General features: G+C 45.9%; 1 long non-coding RNA gene across 1 annotated transcript; it reads right to left on the bottom strand.

Annotated features, from left to right (window-relative positions):
- Nucleotides 1-179: 179 nt before the first annotated feature.
- On the bottom strand, nucleotides 180-12,453 carry LOC308340945. The gene is made up of 3 exons (XR_013966645.1): nucleotides 12,161-12,453; nucleotides 1,558-1,651; nucleotides 180-566 (listed from the first exon to the last, which is right to left on the bottom strand). It is a non-coding gene; the product is annotated as an uncharacterized lncRNA (long non-coding RNA).
- Between the last annotated feature and the right edge of the window lie 4,938 nt (nucleotides 12,454-17,391).

Raw genomic sequence — 17,391 nt, 5'->3', positions numbered from 1 at the left:
ATATTTTTTTAAAAATAACAAAAGGCAGTTTGCAAAAAAAAACAGTGTCCCCAGCAACTCTGAAATGTAGCAAAGATTTTCCCTGTGCTGCCTCCTACTCTGGCCTTTGCTATAAGTAGAAGGCCTAATGCAGTAGCAGTCAGCGACACCAATCCCAGGTCTTACTTAATCCAACGATAGATGTTTAAAGTGCCCTGACCGTTTATTCATCTGCTTTAAATCAGTGGTCCAGAAAACCCACTTCCAGAACTTCAGATTTACAGCCAGGTGACAGAGGAACTTTTTCTCAGTGTATACAGCAATAATAGATTTTAAAAGAGAGAGAATCGGAAAAGAAAGAGTCAGCCTCAAAAACAAGGTAAGCATCACAGTGGACCCGAAACAGAAGGACCGTAAGTGATGGGCAGGGCTGAAGCCGTATCCTCCACTTCCCTGCAGGACGGTGGCAGTTGGAAAGGGAGTGCCCGCATGGTCACAAGGCCTAAAATTGTGTCATTGGGTCCCTGGAGGAAGGAATGAATGAGTCCTCTTGAAGAAGGCCTTAGCCGCTCCAGGATAACACCGGCCTACCAAGTTAGGAATAAGAAAATGAAAAAGCTTTACAAAGTGATAAACCCTGAGGTTTTACCAGGCAAACCCTTCAGATAGCCTTCTCAGAATTAGCTGAATTATGATTCTAAGGACACACCCTCTCCACTCCAGCTAGGTATGAAGAGGTCATCTCCTCTACCTGAAGGTCACAAGCATCTCTAGTTCTTCCAAGTTCCTTAAGAGCTTTGCAGTCCCACCTTCCCAGATACCGTGACGCCATCGAGCCAGAATAGGAACTTTCCGGGTTAGCCCTTAGATGCTTCAGGATGTCATGGTCTCAGAAGACATCATGGGGAAGGGTGGGGGTGAATTCTGTGCGCAGCTCTGGGTTATAAAGAATGGGGACCATGATGGGGAATATGAACTGAGAAGTCGGTGAGGTCCTTTCTTGACCCTTGGACTGAGGAGCCCTGTAACCATTCAGGCCCAGGAAGGAGCACAGGAAGGCAGAGGAGTAAGAGAAGTTAAGCAGGCACATGGCAGGCTGTGTTTATGATCCCACCTAAAATGAGGATAACAGCTCAAGGATGGAGCTTATCATTCCTGGATAGCAAAGGAAAAGGGAAAGGATGCAAAAATAAGACATCAGGGGATCTCAACTGTGTGCATACCTGATTCCCCCCTTATCGTCCCTCACCACTGAAAGTGTGGTCCCTGGACCAGCAGCACTGGCATCACCCGGGAGCTCACTAGAAATGCAGAACCCCAGGCTCCAACCCAGATCCGGTGAGTCAGCATCTGCCCTTCCACAAAATCCCCCAGGTGATTCACAAACACATTAAACTTTCAGCCGCACTGTTGAAACCCACCTCCGTCTCTCCCTAGATTTGGGTTGCTCTGGACTCTCCACTAGACTATTCCAAACTGGTGTGGAGAACAGACTAGGAAAAGACCACAGACGAGGGATTCAGAAGCAAGACTGTCCTTCGCCAGAACGTCACTGCAGAAAGGAATTGTGGCACTCACCTGCCAACAACCAACTCAGTAACCGGTCACCATGCCTGGCTTCCTACAGGAAAAACCGACTCCAAGTCTCCCGTCTGCCCCGAGGAGGCATGCCCTGGAAATGATGGTTTGGGGATAAGGCAAAGTGTTAACCAAGAGTATCCCTCACCCAGAGGAGCTGTCCTCCCCGCCCCCAACCTCCATTAAATAGATCCACTGTTCCTCCCCAGGGGAAGCCTGTCTTGCTGACAGTGGCTCTGTCTGCTTCTGGAGAGCACCCTGAGCCCAAATGGCCAGAGCTGAATAGGACAGTTTGCCAAGGGATCCCAGACTAGTTGGAAGCATTTAGTAGATGCTGAATTTTAAATAGGTCTCACTGTAAACAGCTCACGTTTAGCAATGGAATTAGGGTCTCTACTTTACGTAGAAGAATGTATGCCCTCCACGTCAGTGTTGGAGAGCTAAAAAAATTATATTCAGAGATCCCAGGGTCTCAAGAATGACCCATCTGTTTGAAGAAATATCCTGCGTAAAAATGATTTAAATACACGTTTAATTGAAATCGTGAGGTTTTTCTTGGTAAAAGCTGTAACTTGAAGAGCTTTTCTTTGACGACTTGAACCTCTATGGTAATGTGTGTTTATGAGCCAGAAAGTGTCGGGGAAACTATCCGCATGTGCAGTTAACCGTTAAGTAAATTAAACTGTTTTAAACCAATAATCCTTTTCATTATTGGTTTAAACCCAAAAAGAAAAATTCAGTTGGGATTGATAGAAACAAGCTACTGGCAAAAGAATAAATTAGAGGCTTGGGCTGTGATCAGGGCCTCAAAGCGGGGGGAAGTTGTCATTTTAAATCTTGCTGATTAGGAAATGCCAGGCCCTATGGAGGAAGGAATCAAACCAACCACCATCTCACCCTTGGTCAAAGATCAATTCTGGAATCCCAATTTTTAATAGGAATTTTGTATTAAATTCCAAATAGGAAAATTTTGTATTAAATGCCTTGTATGTTTCCATAAATTATTCCTTATATAATTAAGGAAGCTGAGAATGTATTCTTTTAATTGTATTTTATTTTTATAAACTTTGGTTATTTTTCTAATAATGCTTTTGGAAGTTTTATATTTATCAGAACGACTCTAAGTTCTACACAGTCTGTAATTTAAGGGGCACCTGGGTGGCTCAGTGGGTTAAGCATTTAACTTCTGCTTAGTTCATGATCTCAGGGTCCTGGGATGGAGCCCTGACTGCCTGTGGAGCTCAGAGGAGTCTGCTTCTCCCTCTCCTGCTGCCCCATCCCCTCATGCGTGTGCACACTCTCTCTCTCAAATAAATAAATAAAATGAAATCTTTTTTAAAAAAATACAGATAATAGGGGCACCTGGCTGGCTTAGCCAAAAGACACTTGATTTTGGGGTTGTGAGTTTGAGCCCCAGGTTGGGTATGGGGGTTATTTAAAAAATAAAATTTCTAGGGGCGCCTGGGTGGCTCAGTGGGTTAAAACCTCTGCCTTCGGCTCAGGTCATGATCCCAGGGTCCTGGGATCGAGCCCCGCTTCAGGTTCTCTGCTCAGCAGAGAGCCTGCTCCCCACCCTCCCCCCCCCCCGCCTGCCTCTCTGCCTACTTGTGATCTCTGCCTGTCAAATAAATAAATAAAATCTTTTTTAAAAAAATAAAATTTCTATATATATACAGATAATAAAGGCAAGATGTGAGTTGTGACCCAAGAATTAAAGGATGCTTTCACATAAAACCTTAAGAGCCTATATTTGATGTGTCATTATTTCTTAATTATATGGAATGCCAAAATACTAGCTATCTCCCTGCAGCAAAAATAAACATATCAACTGGTAGTAAGTAGGTCAAGATAAATGCTAACTGGGAAAACCATTTGAATGTATTCATTATAAATCTTGGTATAACAATATGTAACATATTGGTAGGAGAATGTTACATATATTTTAAAAGAACTAAGTTTTAAGATAGGATTTATTTGCCAACTACAAAATGTATTGATTCTAATATTATCAGTAATTCAGTAATAGGCAGAACCAGTTAGTTTGGCTAGAGATCACACACACGTAGATCTTACAATTATATGTTAAGTGACAGTACATGGACACAGTGATGAGGAAATGAAACACAGTCTACAACACTGTTGTAGACTGAGCTGATTTCAAAGTGGAATGGCGAGGGGGCCTCCTCCCCACTCCTTCACCATCTGGAGGGGGCTGGGGAGCGCCTGCTAAATTCCACTGCCTTATAAGAACTTGAAACTGTCAACTATTAGAATACCAGCACCCTTGAGCCGAAAGCAGGATGAAAACAGCGGAACCAAACTCTCCATCAGGTGACTATATAAGGAGCCACACCAAACCAGAGGTTATGAATTACTGGGATGCCTGGCTGGCTCAGTCAGTCGAGCTTGTGACTCTTGCTCTTGGGGCTGTGAGTTCGATTCCTCATTCCGGAAAGGAGGTAAGCTTCCAAGAGAAATAGGGCCCTGTCAGAAAGATACAGGAGCCAACCCAAAGGGCCCCACGCTAGCCAGGCATTAAATTTATGAAGAGCCATGAGATCATGATGATCCACAATGAAAGTTTTAAGTATTCTAAAAGAACGTAGAACATAATCAGCTCCGCTCATTTTTATTTTTATTTTTATTTTTTTTAGAGATTTTATTTATTTGTCAGAGAGAGAGAGAGGGAGAGAGAGTGAGCGAGCATAGGCAAAGGGAGAAGCAGGCTCCCCGCCAAGCAAGGAGCCCGATGTGGGACTCAATCCCAGGACGCTGGGATGATGACCTGAGCCGAAGGCAGCTGCTTAACCAACTGAGCCACCCAGGCATCCGTGCTCATTTTTATTGATTATGTTTGTGTTACTGACTTCTTTATCCTATTGATGAAATTAGTAAATTGTACAGTCTCCCTTTAGAAGGCTGTTTCTGAGCCAAGGGAGGATCATCCATACAAAGACCTCGGAAGCTGTGATACCAAAGCAGAGAGAGCCAGAATGCAGCCGCGTCTCGTTTTAAGGCTCCAGAAGAGTAGGGCGCCTGGGTGGCTCAGTGGGTTAAGCCTCTGCTTTTGGCTCGGGGCGTGATCTCAGGGTCCTGGGAACGAGTCCCGCATCGGGCTCTCTGCTCAGCAAGGAGCCTGCTTCCCCCCTTCTCTCTCTCTGCCTGCCTCTCTGCCTATTTGTGATCTCTCTCTGTCAAATAAATAAACAAAATCTTAAAAAAAAAAAAAAAAAAGAAAGAAAGAAAAAGGCTCCCGAAGAGAGAAATGGTCCTACTGTAACACAGTACAAGATGTCTTAGGTCCAAAGACCTTAAAAATCAGACAAATTTTGAGACTTGATCAGCCAGTGTAGTAAGGACAAGCTTCTCTGGGGCAGAATAAGTAAGGCTTTGATTTGAATCCAGAGAGGGGCTAAGTGAGATGACAGAATCACCGATGTGACCACAATAGATGGGATCTGGTGTCTCATAAAGACTCAGCAAAACTCTGATGATCAATGATCTCCATTAACCAGGACAGTGTTTTCTTAAAAAAAAAAAAAAATCCATCTCTGAATCCAATAAAATTTTGAGCCAAATACTGACAGACTTAGAAGAAACCAAACCACAGATTCATATTTCTGGGTTAATAAGGAATCTGTGTGTATGTGGTTTCTGTATGCCTGAAATGTGTTAGAGAATGTGGCTATTTTAGGTTCAACCTTCTAAATCTGACTTGAAATGGGTACTTGTAACTTGAAGCCTTACCGAGTACAAATGGTATTGAAACATCTAAGAGAACATCAGGTTTGCCATACCGATAAGCTTAATTTGCTAGATTTATACAAATTGTTTAATCAGGCAGCTGAAGTACATTAAAAAAGGAAATTTAATTTTCCTTCTGGACGGAGACGCTAAAACCCAGGGCAGGGGCGCCTGGGTGGCTCAGTGGGTTAAAGCCTCTGCCTTCGGCTCAGGTCATGATCCCAGGGTCTTGGGATCGAGCCCCACATCGGGCTCTTGCTCTGCGAGAGCCTGCTTCCTCCTCTCTCTCTGCCTGCCTCTCTGCCTACTTGTGATCTCTGTCAAATAAATAAATAAAATCTTAAAAAATAAATAAGTAAATTAATACCCAGGGCAGGAGGACCCTTCCCTACCTCTCACCATGTCCATCTCTTGTTACAGTTACAGTCTCTGCAAAAGCATCTCTATGAATAAGCAGATATAATTGTGTGCGTGGTAGGTCTCCAGAGCAGGAGGAAGAAATCAGTCCTCTATATAAGATGGTACTACACGTCAGCATTTGGAGAGAGGCCCATGCTCCACAAAATGATGGCTCCTGAATGTTTTCCTGGGCAAACACTATGACCCCGTTCAGGGAGCCTCTTGAATCTTGTGACCACAAGGTCTGCCTTCCTTTCCCTCCCTACTGGGCATCCCAAGCCCTCGTCTCTCTTACCTGTGCCACTAGGCCCCCTTCCCTACTGGCGCTAGACCTGTAGCTTCTACCTGCATCACTCAAAGATCTGACCATTTTCAGTTTCCATCCGTTCCATCATTCTGCCACATTTGCTTTCCTGACTAGGGTGTCCCTACCGGTCAGGCAGACAGAAACCGCTGTAGATACACTGGAGATTTGATACCGCAAATTGGCAACAGACACAATGAAGGTGCCAACACACCAAACGGAACATCGAGGCGGCCCAGAGAATAGAAGTAGCAGAAAGTCACTACCTACCCCCAAGGAGATGGGGTGACCTCAGCCTGGAGCCAGGGTCACCCGGTGGAACGGTCAACCTCACAGGGAAAACGGCTGATGCTGGGGACCCTGCCAGAGCTAGAGAGAAGAGAGGAATTCCCCCTGGCTTCTCCAGTCCTCTGGCCTCTGCCATCCCCCTTGACATACCTCTTTGGAAGCTAAACAAGAAGAGCCTCAAAGAGCCTCCTTCCTTGCGAATTGCTGGAGAGGGAGGAGGGAGGGGAAGAGGCCAGGGGCGTGAGTGGATCAGAGCCAGTCCTTTCTCAAACTCTTCCTCTGAGGTCTTTCAAAAGTCATTATCTGTTTCTGTTTCCATGTTATGGACTGAGTTGTGTCCCCCAGTCCAAGTTCTAGTGTTGAAATTCTAATCCCCAGTACCTCAAAGTGTGACTGTATTTGGAAATGGGGCCTTTAAAGTGGTGACTAAGGTAAAAGGAGGTCATAGGGGTGGGCCCCCTGATTCAGGATAACTGGTGTCCTTAGATTAGGACACAGGTGTACACCAAGGGAAGACCACGTGAAGCGAAAACCTTCAGAAGAAACCAACTTGCCGATATTTTGATCTTGGACGTCTCGCCTCCAGACTATGAGGACTGTTGAAATGCCCTAGTCTGTGGTACCTTGTTACAGCAGCTAGGGCAAACCGATACAACCTAGCTCTCAGTGGTCCTTCCTCTGTCTCTCTCACTCTTCTGTGAACCACTGGTCTAGAAGCAATCTTTGCCCCTAACTCTGGCCTCAGCTACGTTCTCTTCCAGGGTGGCTCGTTTGCTCTCCGGGTCTCAGTGGCCACCCCTTTGGGCACGATGTCCAGATGGCTCCAAGGCCACAATCATTGTTTCTACATACCTGCTTGGACCTTCTGTTGGTATCTCAAGTGCGATATGAATAAAACCAACTGCATTTTCCCCCCACCAATTTCCTCTTTATTCTGATTTCTCCAGCTACAGTTAATAACATCAGTCTTTTGTTCACATGGACCCAGAATGTCATCATCTTGGAGTCCTGCCTTCACCTCATATCCTCTAGATCAGTGGGTGGCCTCTCCACACCATCTCTTGAGAGTTTCATCTTTCCATCCCACCTTCTTCCAGTCCAAGCGCCCATTCGGCTCTCATCAGAACTAACATAACAAATAGCCTTCTGATGATTCCCCGTGGATCCCCTGCTTCCCGAGGCTCTGTAATCCAGCACATTGTGACTTTGTAAGGTCAACTCTGATCTCATCCGCTCCCCTACTCAAACCCTTCATTGTCCACCCCTGCCCACCAGGGAGTTCAACGTCTCACCTGGCATTCAAGATTCTCCATGTACTCCATAGCCGGGTCTCCCCACCCAGTGGTGGTACATTGAGCAAGTCACTCAATTGCTCCTCTGCAAGATGGGGACAACAGCCTCCCTGCGCAGTTGAGAGGTCTAAATGTAAGCATGTACGCAGTGATTAGCATAGTGCAAGGTGTGCTGATGTGGAGTGAGTAAGCAAGCGGCTGGATGGCTTGAGGCTGAATCTGTGTCTTTCTGACTCCAGCATCCTTCACCATATAAACCAGGCACCTGAGAGCAAAGAATGCTGTATGCACAACAATAATCAACAGAAATGAGACTCGAGATCCAAGAGGGAACAGTAGCAGAAGGTTCAGACGGTGGCACTGCTGGCCCCAAGGGCAGCCCCTTGTACCCAGATCAGACAGGCTGGGATTGTCCAGAATTCACACACATCCAAAAACTGTAAGTGAGATTTCATCGAGATCCTCCTGGCAAACAGCTGGCTCTGGAAATAGCCTATTCCAAAACCCAAAGAAACCTGGGATACAGTTTCTGTACAACAGCTGAATGTCACTGATTCAACAACATCTTAAAGAACCTCAAGTATAGGGGCGCCTGGGTGGCTCAGTCATTAAGCGTCTGCCTTCGGCTCAGGTCATGATCCCAGGATCCTGGGATCGAGCCCCGCATGGAGCCCCGCATCGGGCTCTCCGCTCGGCGGGAAGCCTGCTTCTCCCTCTCCCACTCTCCCTGCTTGTGTTCCCTCTCTCACTGTGTCTCTGTCAAATAAATAAGTAAAATCTTTAGAAAAAAAAAAAAAAAAACCTCAAGTATAGGAAAATCCGAAGTTAAAAACTACAGTATAAATGCTATGATACATTTTTTTAGAAATCTAAAAAAATAAGAATGATAATAAGTGCTATGTGGTATCTTGGATTGGATCCTGAAACTAAGTGGACGTTAGTGGGAAAACCAGTGAAATCTGAAGGCTGTAGTTTCGCTGATGTACTAGTTTTGATAAACCCATGGTTGTGTAAGACATTAACATCGGAGAAAGCCGAGCAAAGAACTCTGTACTATTTTTGCAACTCTTGTAAGTCTAAAATTATTTCAAAATACAAAGTCATAAGAATTAGCGGATGACCTTCTACTGAATTTCATTGGCATTTTTCTCCCCTGTCCCTAACTAGCTATATGGCCTTCAGCACGTCATTTCATCTCTCTGCATGCCAGTTTTCAACCATTTAAAAAAGCAGTGGCACAAACCAGATCATCTCCAAGTTCTAAGGTTCTGGGATCCTGGGGTGCTTGGGTGGCTCTGTCGTTGGGCATCTGCCTTCAGCTCAGGTCATGATCCTGGGGTCCTGGGATCAACACCGCGCTGCCGCACCCCCCCTCCGCATCTGGCTTCCTGCTCTGTGGGAAGCCTGCTGCTCCCTCTCCCACTCCCCCTGCTTGTGTTCCCTCTCTCACTGTGTCTCTCTCTGTCAAATAAATAAAATCTTCAAAAAAGTAAAAATTAACTTCTGGGATCCTAACATATTTATGACGTGATTCTCTTTACAAAGGACTGATTTGCAGTCTTGTTCACGTTCACAACCCTGGCATTTAGCACTGTGCCAGCACGTGGTGGATGCTCGATAAAAGTTTTTTGAAACTAAGCTGGCTCATACCTCCATGTTTAAGATGAAGTAGAATTGTTAACTCTTTTGCCTAGTTGGCCACTAGAGAGCGAAGTGCTCACAGAATTTTCTCCACTGAACGCAAATTCATCTTCCTCCAACAGAGGGGAGTGGTCCTTCACGTCCCATGCATGTAAAAATCCATCCCTGGTTGGGGGAAGGGAGTCACCATCTGTGCATAGTTTTCTGCCCGTCGGAGGGAAACTCTAGTTAGGGCGATTAGTACCATAAGCTTCCAGAAGATTAGACAAACACACACCGCACTCAGCAGGCTCAAAAGTCTAAACCACCTCAATAGATCAGAAGCTGAACCGCAAAAAGGTGAGCCCCCCCCGCCCCCCTCACCCCCAAGTACTTGTTAACTTCCTATTTCCTGAACAAAATGGGCCGCACTTTTAAACGCTGATTAAAGAGTTCAAATGAATGACTGGAAACTGACTAAAACCTTTACAACCAGAATGAAGAGAGCCTCAGCAGCGCATCCTCTTCGCAGCCCAGGGCTGAGCCTGTATGCGCTGTAGTTTGCAAGGTGAAGCAGTAGGGACCTCCATCTGGAGTCAGGCATCCTGGGTTCAAATAGTGCCCCACGACCCCCGGCTCCCCCCCACGGGCACAGACATGACACATACAGTGACCATGTGACCGCAGGCAGGTGCCTCTGTTCCCACAGCTGTCCTGGAGGATAACAGCATCCACATGGTGCCGCCTGAGGTTCAAGAAGGTGGCGGGCACGCAGGGCTGAGTAGTGACTGATCTGATCCAGGAATAGCTCACCTGGATGACTCAAAAGCAAGGGAATAGAACAGCAAGATGCTTCCTTTCATCTTCCTAACTCTTAGGGGTGAATATTATAACCTCCTTCTAACAGCACAGGAAACGGGCTGTGGTCTACCCAAAGCAGAGCTCCCTTCAAGTAGATCAAGTTGTCTTTCTCAAGCATGGAAAAGGGTGTCTGTCCCCAAGTGTTCCTGAGATGGCTCGTCACAGTGCCTCACGTCCCTACCATCTGACCCTCTCCCTCAGCTGTTGTCATTTCATGTCCCAACAGAATGAGATTTAAATTGAAGTCAGGGTCAAATTCTGGACTGTGGCTGCTGTCAGTGTCTACATTAATTTAGAAAATTCAGAGTAGACATCCTTCCCCACCCCGCAGTGTGTAGGAAGGAGGACAGAAACATTGTGATCTAAGTTGCTGCCTCATGATTTGCCGAGTAAAATCCCAGACAGAGGCTGAGCCCTAAGAAAGGGACAAGCAGAGGGGCATCAGGGGACATCCTGGAGAGGGACAGAACTGAGGGTCAAAAATTTCAGGGGCCATTCGGCAGAGCGCCCTGGAATGTCACCCAGCAAAGCACAGATGAAGATAATTTATCAAAAGGCAAAATCAGCCTAAAATTACAACCACTTCGGTAACACCCAGCACCCATGCGTCCTCCCCTTGTGGCTGCAAGGGGCAGATGAGTCACATAATAACTGAATTTTCTCTTCTCTCTCAGCCAACCTGGACATTTTCTCCTAGGAACTGAGATTTAGGGAAAGTGATTCTCTGCTTTAAAAAATAATACTAATAGGGGCGCCTGGGTGGCTCAGTGGTTTAAAGCCCCTGCCTTCGGCTTAGGTCATGATCTCAGGGTCCTGGGATCGAGCCCTACATCGGACTCCCTGCTTGGTGGGGAGCCTGCTTCCTCCTCTCTCCCTCTCTGCCTGCCTCTCTGCCTACTTGTGATCTCTGTCTGTCAAATAAATAAATAAAATCTTTAAAAAATAAATAAATAAAATTAAAATAAAATAAAAAATAATACTAATAAATAAAAGTCGCACCTGTTACCAATTTTTACTACTGGAAATTTCATGAGTCTAGGAAGCAAAGATTGGTGGAAAGAACCAGTGGGAGAATGGGAGCGTTACACGCAGACATGTAGCGGCTTAACATTCCCAGGTCAGCCCAGCTTTGCTTTCCTGTTTTCACTGAACTGTGTTTTCACAGACGCACCAGCATCAAGACTCCAGGAAGGGCTCCAGAAAAGCTGCCATGCCCCCTTGTTGGTGTCCGCTGTTTTGCGGGTCACCTTGGGATTTTTTAAAATGCAAACGTATTTCTTAAATGCTACATGCCTGGTGAACATAGCTAATGCATAGTGTGGTCAAATCCGAGTTCAGGTACTGATCTCAGGGTCTCGATCTATGGTTGTGATGGGTTCCTTGCTGGGCATGGAGCCTACTAAAAACAAAACAAAACAAAACAAAAACCAACAACAACAACAAACTAAACCTATAATATAGATAAAAAATAAATAAATAAAATGAGTTTATGCAAATCCCACTTCTTAGCGTCAAAAGCCTGGCAGGCAGTTTACAGTAAAATAACAGTAAATCTGGTGGATTAGAAGGAGGCATTCAAAAAATAAATAAATAAATAAATAAATAAAAATAAATTAAAAAAAAAAGAAGAAGGAGGCATTCACTATGCAAAGGGAAGCAGCAGCTCAGTAACCACAGGGCTAGCTCCTACCGGGTTTACCAAGCGCTTGTAAATCCCTAAGTAGAGTAAGGAAGGGCCCTTTCCCGGAGAAGCCAAGAGCAGATGACGCAGCTGAATGGGAACGGCTTTATGCAGCCCGCTTTGAACAAGAGTTCAACCCTGCAAAGAGGATTGCATCCAGCACCCCCCGACCCCGCGTGAGGCGTCCTGAATAAGAAAAGCAAAACCAGAGGAGGAGGAGGTGATCACACCTTTCCCGTCTATAAATAACTCCCCTAAGGGAGTAACAGCAGGATCCAAGGCAGGAAACCCGAGCCGGAAGAATCTGGCCATTTCTTGGAGAACCCCTCGAGGAGCGCGCGCCCGGGGCTCCGTGGAGGGGACCCGGGCACGCTACCTGGCCAGACCCAGCCCTGCCGTCTGCGTGGCACATACCTGTTGCTGGAGCCCGTGGGGCCAACCCCCCAGGTCGGGCCCTGCACCTGCCCCCGCGCCGCACCACTGGGTAGCCGGCCGCTGCCCCAAACGCACCGGAAGGTGTACCCAGGACAGAGCAGGTGGCAGCGGGGGAGGGGGAGGAGGGGGCATCGGAAACACACAGTGGGAAAGGCCAGGTCGGGAAACCCCTGGGTGGGGCCCCACTGCCGAGAGCAACCCCAAATCCTGTGTTGGCCACCGCTGGCCACACTGGCGTGGACTTCTGGCTCAGCCTGGGCACCCTTCTCCCCGCCCTCCTCCACTTGGCCTCCCAGAGCACGGCCTGGCCTGCCCCCAACGTTCTCCTACCTGTCCTGAGGTTTTGCCTTAAACATCAAAATGTCACCTCCTCAGGAAGGTCTCCCTCCACCCCTAGGCTAGGTGAGAGCCCCCTCACGCCCCCCCCCAACTGTCTCCAGCAATAACACTCATCCACCACCTTGTAACTGAACCCTTGTAATTGAACCCTGTGTCTGTCTTCTCTTGGAGGCTGGAAACTCTCCAGGGGCAAGGACGAGATCTGTCTTTAATGCCGGCACAGAGTCAAAGGAAGGTGGCCAAAGGTTTTGCTAAATGAGAAGGAAAAGTGGCCAAATGGGGCCCCTCTTGATAGGATGTTTCAGGAAGGAGGTGCAGATTATGGGTTTAAATTGCTTATTCTCGGGCGCCTGGGTGGCTCAGGTGCTTAAGAGTCTGCCTTCAGCTCAGGTCCTGATCCCGGGTTCCTGGGATGGTCCCTGCATCAGGCTCACTGCTCAGCGGGGAGCCTGCTTCTCCCTCTCCTCCCCACCCCCCATGCTGTCTCTTGCTCTTGCTTTCTCTCGAATAAATTAAAATCTTAAAAAAAATAAATTTAAAAAATCACTTATTCAGTGGATTTCTTATTCCCGTGCTAGGTGCTAACTGCTTCTTTCGTCGCAAGAGTAACTGAAAGCTGGACTTCCTGTTCCTTTACTAGGGGCACTTGGCACATTTCCACTGCTGCCTCAGGTATGAATGGTCATAATTTTGCCACCTAATCCCTGACGCCTTCACTGTCAGCACGGCAGTTTCAAGCAAGAACTCGAGCCTTCCCCATCTGTATTTTGGGGAATAGGGAATTCATTATTCTGTGGTGCTATGGTAGGACCTAGAACGCCCCATGGTGTCGATTAGGAATATGGCCACCCGCCCCTTCCAAAAACAAAAACAAACAAACAAACAAACAAACCATGGAGATAAATGCAAAGCATCTGGGAAAAGGAACGGAGTCTGACCTCCAGTTAGGGGGTTATGGGTGGCCTCCAGGTCGGAGAAAACCTCAAGTTGAGATCTCCCGTCACTGCTGAGGTTTCTAGAAAACACAGGAGAATTCAGGGGTGACCAGAATAAATGCCTTCACGAACAGAGTTGCTGACAGCTGCAAAATGTTCTACATTCGAGTGCTCCATGATTTGTTCACCCCTCTCCTGTTGTTGGCCTGTTTTCTACCCCAGTGACTGCTCACACAATGCTGAGAACTATATGAAACTTCTTAGCCCCCCTTCTGGTAATTGTTGAGGATAGAGTACTACGTTCTTATAAGTGAAATTACTGGGTCAAAGGATATAAGCCTGACTATGGGAACCTAAGACCAAACTTCTTACCTTGAATGTTGTATCATTTTATCTCCAAATAGAGGACAAAGTTTAAAAAAAAAAAAATCTTTACTACTTTTAGGGGCACCTGAGTGGTTAAGTGTCCAACTCTTGATTTTGACTCAGATCATGATCTCAAGTCATAAGATTGAGCCCTGCATCAGATTCTGTGCTGGGAGTGGAGCCTGCTTAAGATTCACTCTCTCCCTCTCTCTCTGCCCCTTGCCCCCTCTAAAAAATATAAATCTTGGGGGCCTGGGTGGCTCAGATTGTTTAGCATCTGCCTTCAGCTTAGGTCATGGTCCCAGGGTCCTGGGATCGAGCCCCGCATCGGGCTCCCTGCTCTGCGGGGAGCCTGCTTCTCTCTCCCCCTGCCACTTCCCTGCTTGTACTCTCTCTCTATTTCAAATAAATTTTAAAAAAATTTAATAAATAAAAATAAATCTTTACTACTTTGATTAATGAAAAATGGTATCTTAATTTTTTAAATTTTTTAATTTTTTAAATTAACATATAATGTATTATTAGCCCCAGGGGTACAGGTCTGTGAATCGCCAAGTTTACACACTTCACAGCACTCACCATAGCACATACCTTCCCCAACGTCCATCACCCAGCCACCCTCTCCCTACCCTCCTCCCCGCCGCCACACTCAGTTTGTTTTGTGAGATTAAGAGTCTCTCATGGTTTGTCTCCCTCCCGATCCCATCTTGTTTTATTTACTCCCTTCCTAACTCCCAAACCCCCCACGTTGCCTCTCAACTTCCTCATATCAGGGAGATCATATGATAATTGTCTTTCTCTGATTGACTTATTTTGCTAAGCGTAATACCCTCTAGTTCCATCCACGTCATCGCAAATAGCAAGATTTCATTTCTTTTGATGGCTGCATAGTATTCCATTGTATATATTGGTATCTTTCTTTAAAAGAGTGGTTTTTCTTTCCTTTTGAATTACTGGAAAAACTTTTTTTCAATGTTTTACTGGTCATTTGCATTTCTTCACCTATGAAGGAGATTTACAGTGCATGTTAAAAAAAAAAAAAAGAGCAGGGGCGCCTGGGTGGATCAGTGGGTTAAAGCCTCTGCCTTCAGCTCAGGTCATGATCCCAGGGTCCTGGGATCGAGCCCCGTATCAGGCTCTCTGCTCAGCAGAGAGCCTGCTTCCCTTCCTCTCTCTCTGGCTGCCTCTCTGCCTACCTGTGATCTCTGTCTGCCAAATAAATAAATAAAATCTTAAAAAAAAGGGGGGGGAATGCTAAACTATTTTCCAAAGTAGTTATACCAATTTACCTCTGATTACTGGCAGATTTATTTGTTTTCAACTGAATATATTTTAGGGCAAATACTTGTTCTTTTTCAATTTGCAGTTTATACAGATTTTTACAGCTGCCTTGGAGAGTTGTGAGGTTCCCGAACACAAAACTTCACACTGTGGTGCTTGAGAAAATCCTCTAGAGGCAATGAGCCAGCTAATCACAAATCCCTTATTGTCCAAAATCTAGGTTTAGGTCACGGTGGCTTGGAGTAGACCCCTGGTTCGCAGGACAATGGCAGGGGTGTGACAAGCCTAAAGTCTGCTGTGAGTTTGGTGTGGGGAGTTTTCCTAGTGACTCAAGAGTCCTGCGCACAATAGCGCAGCCGCTTTCAGAATCTCCTGCTATTTGTAGCTCAATGCTGTCACCTCCCCTATTACATACAACCTTCTATTTAAATCAGCCACTCTTGGCATCTCAAGCGGCTCCTCTTCTTAAAGGCTAAAAAACATTTACACTCTTTGATCTGGGATTCAGAGTTGTGGGCATTCATTCTAAAAATGCTAACAAAAGAAGGAATTAGATTCATAAGGATATTGATAGCAACATGGGGTATGAGTGATTTTTTTTTTAATTGGCAAAACGTTTTTAAAATTATTTTAAAACAATCTCTACACCCGACATAGGGCTCAAACTCACGACCCCAGATCAAGAGTTGGATGCTCTACAGATTACACCAGCCAGGCGCCCCTTCACTGGAAAATTTTAGATGTTCCACAGTAGGGAACATATTATGCAAGTTGGGATATATCCACTAAGTGGTACAAGGTGTCCCACAGACTTTTCTTCTTCCCTGAACCATTTGAGATTAAGTTGCAGAAATCATAACTCTTCAGTCCTAAGAATTGCAGGGTAAATTTCCTAAACACAAGAAGTTTCTCTACATACGCATGTTGCAATGTTCAAATTCAGAAGACCTGACACTGATCCAAAGCCAATCTCTCGTGTTCAGTACATGCTCACATTTTACCAATTGTCCCAGTAACAGCCTTTATGGCAATATTATCTTTTCCAAAGTCACACATTTCATGCAGTCTTCATGTCTCTTTATTCTTCTTTAATCTGGACAGTTCCTTAATCTTTGTCTTCTGTGACCTTGACATTGTTTGAGAGTCAGGCCCGTATTATTATCCCTCAAATTGTGTTTGTCTGTGTCCTCATGATCTAATTAAGGGGATGCATTTTTGGCCCATGATGTCAGGTCACTCTTATTGATGATGCTGACTTTGACCACAGGGTTAAGGTGGTATCCCCCAGATTCTCCCACTATCGAGGTGTTGGTGGAGTGTGACTGTGTAATGTCCCCCAACAAGCTTTCACCCAAGGGGGTTAGCATCCATGAGTGATTCCCACCAGAGCCAGAGCTGTAATCGTTGTAACACAGTTACTTTTCTTTCTTTTTTTTTTCTTTAAAGATTTTATTTATTTATTTGACAGAGATCACAAGTAAGCAGAGAGGGAGGCAGAGAGAGAGGAAGAAGCAGGCTCCCCACCGAGCAGAGAGCCCGATGCGGGGCTCAATCGCAGGACCCCGAGACCATGACCCGGGCCGAAGGCAGAGGCTTAACCCACTGAGCCACCCAGGCGCCCCCCACAGTTACTTTTCTAACTCTGCTGTGCCTTCAGCATTTATTAGCTGGTACCCTACTATAAAAAAGAGCCCTTCCTTTTACCTCTATGTATTTGTTTGCAAGATTTTTTTTTTTAGCATCATTCTCGACTCATAGATCCTTTTTATTCCAATGTCATGATTCACTACTGTCATTATTCATTTTGATTTCATATTGCTCCAAATTTGGCCACTGGAAGCCCTATCAAGCTGGCCCCTGTGTCCCTCCTGACCTGTCTCCGTCATTCTTTCTGCCCCTCCTGGCTTTCAGCAGCCACAAGCTGTTCCTGAGTATCTTTCACTTGCCCTGCCCCTCCCAGAGTGAGCCATAGATATGGACCTAAGAAATGCTCATGGCTCTTGAAATCGCCCTACTCCCCAGGCTTTTTCAGCAGGCGGATCTAGGAAGTAGATTCCAACCCACAGAGTTCTCTCTTGCTGCCCCTCCCTCCGTGTTTGTAACACCCTATTCCAAGGGAGAATCCTGGCTCCCACCCATAGTACAGTCATCAATTTACTTAATCCTACAATACTCAGACAATATTTTCAGAATTGCTACCCCAGACCACTTCCAACTAAGTGAAATTCAAAATTTCTTTGTAGTTTTGTTTGCTTGTTTACACACAGAAGGTATACAAAGATTCGTGTT

Source organism: Martes martes (genome assembly GCF_963455335.1).
Source record: "Martes martes genome assembly, chromosome: 1".
NCBI lineage: Eukaryota > Metazoa > Chordata > Mammalia > Carnivora > Mustelidae > Martes > Martes martes.
This window is presented reverse-complemented; position numbering and strand designations above follow the sequence as displayed.